Source organism: Tamandua tetradactyla, chromosome 4 (genome assembly GCF_023851605.1).
Source record: "Tamandua tetradactyla isolate mTamTet1 chromosome 4, mTamTet1.pri, whole genome shotgun sequence".
Lineage (NCBI taxonomy): Eukaryota > Metazoa > Chordata > Mammalia > Pilosa > Myrmecophagidae > Tamandua > Tamandua tetradactyla.
The window spans coordinates 32827926-32835431 of record NC_135330.1 but is presented as its reverse complement, the minus strand read 5'-3'; the positions used below and the strand labels follow the sequence as shown (position 1 = coordinate 32835431).

Below are 7506 nucleotides of genomic sequence, written 5' to 3'. Positions count from 1 at the left end.
CCTTCCTGACCTCCTGCAATCTTCCCATCTTTTAAGTTTCTTTAGTGATATTTCAGCTTTATCCAATTGAATTTTAAAATGGCTTTACAGGAGAATAAATATAGCAAAACCAATAAAAGAGGAGAAAGCAAGATCAAGAGGAGAGACGTAGATAACCCAAACATAAGGGTCAACGTTATCAAGACACAACATTGTGTCTGTGATTGAGCTTGAAGGCTCAAGCTTGGTTGCAAGCATCTTATGGCCAAGTCAAGAGGGAAAAGTGGCACTTACATAACCATCTGAGAGGAAGAAGCATTTTATTTCCTCTGGGGAGACTAAGTTTCCCTGGCACAAAGATCTGAGATGTTCCTCATGCCTGTTATCAGGAATCTTGGGAGGATACTCTGAGCAGTGTCGTAAGCCACAGTTTCATAGCTAAGAAACATCCTTCTGCCTCATTCCTCTGGGCAACCTTCCATAAAGGTTCCTACAACAAATATTAAAGTACCCTTCCTAAGAAAGAAGACTCCCAAGTGGGCTTTTCAAAGTAGTGAGATATTAAAAAATTCAATCTGGTCTTCTCTAGGGAGGGCCTGGAGCTCAAGAATCCTTTAGTGTTAAATAAGGGCATAAGCATTTGCGAAAACTGGGTGAGCAGGTATGTATGCTAAGGTTCACCTGTGTATATCTAAAAAGCCTGGCCAGGCTCCCTGTCTAGTTCAAAGTCCTCCCTGCCCCTGCCCGGAGCTGGGCTGCAGGGGGAGGGGGAGGTGTCAGAGGAAAAGCCAGGATTTTCTTGAGGAATCAGTTTTTGGAGCTGGGCCAACATGAGCCAAGGTGCTGTTGAGATGCCAAACTTCCACATAGTACAACATTGAGACACTTTCATTTTAGTATGAAAAGTATTCTGGGCAAGTGTTGACAGTCTCCCGTATCAACCACGGAAATTTCATAATAATGTCCTTGTTGGAAGATTGAATTCTAAGCCGCATACCCCTTGTCCGTTGAGGGGTTAAAGGAACCCGGCATCTAACTTCCCTTTCCCTGCCGGATTCTCAATCAATTGAGAAATAAGACAAAGGGATAAGGCAGATGGGAGCAAAAACATCATCCATTCATGGAAAATATGGTTTGTGGCTGTTAGTAAACGAATTTTGGGTTATGAGCCCCAGATTCAGACAGCTTTCTCACTCCACCATAGGTAAGGCAAGGCCAGTGCGAGCTTCTGTAAGAACTAGGTCACGGAGGAGTTGAGAACAGGGGGCCCCTAAGGGGAACTTTCTCCCAAGGGGAAGAGAGAGAGAGAGAAGGGAAGGGGCTGGGGATCCCCGCACAGTCTCACCTTCCAAACTTACAGTTCAGTGAGTCCCACCCTTCCCTTGGGTTTACCAGAACAATTTATCCCTTCTCTGTCTCCCAGGAAGAATTATTCACAAAAGTCCCGCCAAAGGGCAGGCCATGGTGGCTCAGTGGCAGAGCTTTCGCCTGGCGTGCTGGAGGCCCGGGTTCAGTTCCTGGTGTCTGTCCCTGTAATTAAAAAAAAAGTCCCACTGAAGGGACTGTTGTCATGTTAAGAATTTGTTTGCTATTGGCCATTAAAATGCTTCTGACTGCCCACTCCAGTCAGTGATTTTTGTACACCTATGGTGGTTGAGGTTAAACCCTTCTTTTTTACAAATGGGTAAGTACCAGCACTATTTTCTTCTTTCTGCTTTGCAATAAGAAGGCTATTGCTGTTCACCTGCTGTCAGCTGTGGCAGGGGTGTGTCTTAGTTGTCTGAAAGTGGTACCAGCTATTACGGTTTATATGGAAAGAAAGTGAGGAGGACCCAAATGCACCCTTGTTTTACCCTACTTAATACTCATCTAGTCCTTCAAGCCTAGTCCTGCCACTGTTTGATTCGGGGGCTGCTGCTAGAAACAAGGTTTTACAAAAGCATCATGAACAGTGATCTCGATATGCCCTGGTAGCTTGGGCTGCAGTTGGTTCTGGTCAGTGATGTGGCGTAAATGCTTAACAACTGGCTGTATGGGGGAAAAAAGAAGTCCTGATTTATAGCAATTGCTTTTTCCCTTTTTTTTTTTTTTTTTTTTTGTGGGCAAATGCTCCTTCCATGACTGATTTCAAGCTACTGATGTGCTGTCACTAAAAACAGAGTTGGAAGGGACGCACGATAGCACACTATTACACAGTATTCCCAAAATGCAGATAAAATAGGCCTAAATACCTTAACAGAATAGAAATTAAACACAGTAAAATAATTAGGAAATGATGGTTTGCATATTTTTTACCTTCGCTTTATAATGTAACTTCTTTAATTTTAAGTTTATATAATTTAATTGTTACTAATAGCTGTTTTTAACAACTGGCTCCCCAAATTCCTGAAAATTTAAGAAACCAACTCCCACAAGCCAGTAGAAGCTGGGCCCAGCACATCACTGGTTCTGCTCCACATAATTCAAGGCCAAGGAAAGGTGAATTTCTCCGCGAGAAGAAGCATCCATCAGCAGTCAATACTGCCAAGTCAACACTGTTCTGAGAGCCTCAGCCCTGCCATCTGTCATGATGAGAGCTTAAGGTTTTGATGGACTATGGATGTTTGATAGCCAAGGAAATTTAACAGATCTACAGTTTTGAGGGAGTAGAAAGGACTTGGGCTTTGAAAACATGGGGTGAATTCTACTTTGAGTCCATCTAGAGGGAGGAACAATTTAACCTCGTCAACACACTGATGATCTGGGTGGCAACCTGAGTCTTGAGCTCTAATCAGCTTGCAGGGTTTGGTGAGGGGGACTGTTGTGGCTGAGGGGCCATCGAGGATGAACCACAGTCCAGGTGTGCAGTGATAAGGGCCTATGCAAGGAAGGTGAGAGGGAGACCAGAGAGGAGAGACCAAGGGAAAATCGGGACAGACAGTCTCCTACTCTCGTTAGGACCAAGGCCGAAGGCACAGCAAATGTAACCTCCCACAGACAAGAACCTGGAAACGTTTTCATGTCATTTTAAAGGGGATGTACACCACCATCGCTATCCCCAGAATTATGCAGCAAATGGAGATGATGGTATCAACAATAAACTAGCATTTCCTTTTTATTTTTAAAGAGAAATAAAATTATTTTGCCTCCGACACATCCACGTATGGCGTGGAAGGGGAAGTACCTCTGGAGTGAGCACGACGCAGAGCAGTTTCGTGATCTGGGGCAGATCCCTTCACCTCTCCTCTCGCAGCCGGTTTCCTGTGCAGGACAGGCGTGATGCCCGCCCATGTCACAGCGACGGTCACACGAGAGAGCATGCGGGGAGAGCACCTCACACCACCTAAGGCACCAGCAACCCTTTAAAACGAATGCATTTGCCTTTGCCAATAGGTCTTGCCTCTTTCTGTAGCCTTCTTGCCAGGAGGAAACAAGAGCTTGCACTGTTGTCCCTACCGCGGTAGCTGGCTGCGGCACCCGGGGGAGGACAAGCCATTTCCGAGGCAGTTTCCTCATCTCCAAAATAGAAAACCCCAACCCATTGATCCCCAAGGCGCCTTCAAGCACGAACATTCTAAAACCTCCTCCCTCATTTTTCTTTTTTTCTTTTAGCTCCCTTGACTAAACGCTTTATCTATGCTTTGATATAAAAGCTAACTCTAACTTCTTTACGAATCCGAAAGGCCCCATTTCTTCACAGCATTTTTATAGCAGGGAAGCCTGCATCTTTTTGTTCAGACCCTGATGACTGGACAAAAGGGGACGACTCTGCTTTCTCTCACAGGTTTCTGAGTAGAAACTAAAGAGAACAAACAAACAAAAATGTTCCCGAGTCACAGCAAGTTGTGTAATGTGGTAAAGACTCTGAAAAGTGACACAGGTTCTTGATCTGTTTGGTCTATTTGCTGAGTTCAAAGTAATTTTGGGTTCAGCAAAACATCATGCTGTTTTCCTAGCCCTTGGACATCAGGAGAACGCAAAGCAGGTTTCCTAGTTACATTTTATACCCATAGGGTTCCAAGATAAATTAAATACATATGTTTTTGATTCATTCACACTAAATAACTATTTGCTATCTATGAAGCCTCCAGAGTTTTAGTGAAAAATCTTTTCAAAATACTCATTCCTTTGAACCCAGCAGTCATATTTTTCCTAAGAATAAAAATTAATAATGACCCACAGAGTTGTGTGGATTTGAAATATTACTGAAACTCATGTTTTCTCAGCCTTAGGTTTCCTTCGAAACATCCAAAGTAATAATCTTAACTTTTTTTTAACATTACGATATACATGGTATGTGTCAACCATGAGACTTTGTGTCAGGAGTTGTGTTAAGTATTTTAAAGACATGGTCACTAACATTTATAAGACTGTTTAAAGGAAGGTATAATTTCTCCCATACCTTATACCAGGAAGCAAAGGCTCAGAGGTTTTATGACTTACCGAGGCCAGAGCTGGCAAGTCTCAAGTCAAAATTCTCTCTGTTTGAATCCTCAATCCTCATAGTTAATTGTGTTCAATTCGGTAAATATTTATCAAGTGCCTCTATGTGCCAGGTGCTATCCCAAGCCTGAGGAAAGGAAAAAAGAAAAACTTTGAGATCCTCCCAGTGAAGGGTTTCTTATTTTATCCTTCAGCACATCTGATTAGAGATGCAGGTAGACAGGGAGTTGATGAGATTGTATCAATTAGAATATTCTTGATTGCACCTTCAACATTAAGAATGACACACTATGACTGAGACTGCAGGTTATCTCCTACTATCCATTTCCCCTTCTACCAGAAATGAAGACCCCAAATTTTAGCAGGGCATATGGCCTTCAAGAATAAAGACAACATTTTTCAGCTTTACCTGTAGCCAGCCCATATAATTAAGCTCTGGATGTAAACAGAAGTGCTATGTGCATTTTCTGAGAAATGTTTTTCTCATTTCTCATTCTTGCTGACTGGATTTGTGTGTGATGGCTGGATTTGGAGCAATCATTTTGGGTCATGGGAGAATAAATTATGTGTTAAGATTATTCTGTCACTTGCAACTAACCTAATCTGACTTCATATACTACATAGCTGAAAGTTTCAATATAATTTTGATTCAGCAGCTCAATGATGTTATCAAGGAATCAGTTTCATTCCAGACCTTTGTCTGCTTTGGGTGTCAGTTTTACCCTAAGGCTGGTTCTCCTTCATGGAGTAAGATAGCTAAAAAAAAAAAAAAGGATGGGTGCATGCTTCCGTATCAATTTTCAGGGAGAAACAGTCATAGCTCTCGTAAAAACGATGAACCTGTTTTCCCAGAAGCCCTCAGACATCTCCTTCATTTTCACTTCTTTGAATTAGGTCAGATGTGGCCAGGGGAATACCACGAACTGATCAGCATGGTTCTGACAGAACCAATCAGTATTGCAAGGGAGGGGGCTTACATTAATTAAATTGGACTAATCAGAGTCCACCCATGGAGGTTGGATATTCTTTCTTTTATTCACCTAATTCTGGGATAACATTCTAATTTAAGGCTGGTACAGTCAATTCTTGGCATTAATAAATTTAACCTTCACAGTTTTCTCTCTCCTTGGAGGGCCTCAACGGTTTACCTGTATAAGGGAAAACACAAACCTTTCCTCAAGAGAGTAAATGAAATATGTAGCCCCTCTCATTCAGGAACTAGAATGGCATGCTCTAAACGGCGAGGGGCTAGAGAGACTCATTTTCCTGGTGAGTCCAGCCAATGGCCCAGTGCCGTCCAGGGCTAGTCCCTTGGAAATATGCTGATTCTGAGTCATCAGTGCTACCTCCTCCTAGGATGGGTGACGCAGAGAGGGCTGTTCCTTAAGAATACCTCCTCCAGCCCCGAACCCCCCCCAACCCCCGCCTTTCCCTATCCCCCAAGGCTACCTGAGGTGTCCATAATTCCTAAAATCCCTCTTCCTTGGGATTAGAACATCTTTCCAGAAAAAATTCCCAGTAACCTGGGAAAGGCAGCACATTAAACCCCAGCACACGCGTATTGATTAGATTGATTAGAAGCACCCCACCACCAACCAGGGACAATGGGCCAGGGGGCAATGGGTGTCATCACACAAAAGAAAAAGTACCCAGGTTTAGGCTAACCAGAGAGAGCAGAGTGGGATAATAATAATAGAGAGTGAGGGTGTTTCTATGTCCCTGGCCAAGGTAGGAGGCAGGAAATGACAATGGTAGAGACACGAAAGTCAACTTCAGTGACCTAATAATTTAGCCCATAGCCGTGTGCAATCAATTGTGAGTGACAAAATTGCTCTCTTTTGATTCTGTATCTCTTTATAGACAACAGCTCAATTACTTCCCTCCTCGGATATGCCAGTGGTTTCCAGAATCTTTGAAGCTCTGTTTCTTACATCCCCATCTGGCCTCTGACATGCCCATATGGCTCAGCAGACAGCCTTGGTAAAATGGCAGGACTCCACTAGCCTCCCCCAAATGGAAAGGAACACCCAGACAGAGGACATGCATTCCTTACAGAAATCAAGTCAGAGAAGGAGCGTAGCCAGAAACACTGCCTTTAAATAGGATTAGAGGGGGCTAAATTAATCTGGAAAGCAAAAGACCTTTTCCATTTTTTTCCCAACCAATTCTGAAAGTGATTCAACAATAAACGTATGTTTCTGGAGCAAATTCACTTGAGTACTACCTTCATCGATGTATTTAAGCTTATCCTTTATACCAGTTAGGTATGTGGTAGCTAATCCCAAACTGTGAGGACTCTAGTCTTCTGAAGGGCCACTTCTGAAGCCCTTTCTGCAGAGTTTTATTTAACTTTCTATGACCGTTTCTCCAAGTGTGATCCCTGGACCATTCAGAAACAAATCACATGGCAGGGGAAAGGGTGGAGGTTGAGCGTTGAAAATGCAGGTCACCGAATTCCATCCAGAATCTACTAAACTAAATTCTGAGGTGGTACGACCTAGAAATGAGCACTTTAAGCCAGTAAGTCATGTGATTCTTAATGAACTGTAGAATTTAAGCATGTGGAACTACTAGAAAGTGTCAGTTACACTCCCTTACAGTTTATGGGGCTCTATGTTTTATGAAGACTTTTCTCTCACTTAATCCTGACCACAAGCCTCAGAAGAGACTCAGAGCCGACATTATCATTTCCATTACCTGATGGAGCAACCAAAGCTTTGCCCCGCAGAGTCTATGCATTAGGTTGCGCACTCATAAATGGGAATGCATGGTCTGCAACTTGGGTTGTAGCACCACAGTCAGCGTCTTGCCATTATCCCGGGCAGCAACGACATTCCAATGCACACATGTGCAAACCAGTCTTGCATCGTGTCTAAAGGGAAAGAAAATGGACACAGAGAAGCAACAAGAAGGAGCATCCTTTGGGGAAACAGAAAATAAAACTGCAGAAACTTGGAAGATTTAAGTAACCAGCATACTTAAAGTAATTTATGGTCTAATAATTTTGAATTAGTTCAAAATTTAATTATTTAAATTACATATTTAGATTTGGACTGGTTGACTAAATTAAGCAGTTTGAGCAGGAATGATCAAATGTTTATTATA

At 42.8% G+C, this 7506-nt stretch overlaps 1 long non-coding RNA gene across 1 annotated transcript; it reads right to left on the bottom strand.

Annotated features, from left to right (window-relative positions):
* Positions 1-1117: 1117 nt before the first annotated feature.
* On the bottom strand, positions 1118-7269 carry LOC143678873 (uncharacterized). The gene is made up of 3 exons (XR_013173457.1): positions 7099-7269; positions 4402-4528; positions 1118-1541 (listed from the first exon to the last, which is right to left on the bottom strand). It is a non-coding gene; the product is annotated as an uncharacterized LOC143678873 (long non-coding RNA).
* Positions 7270-7506: the final 237 nt, after the last annotated feature.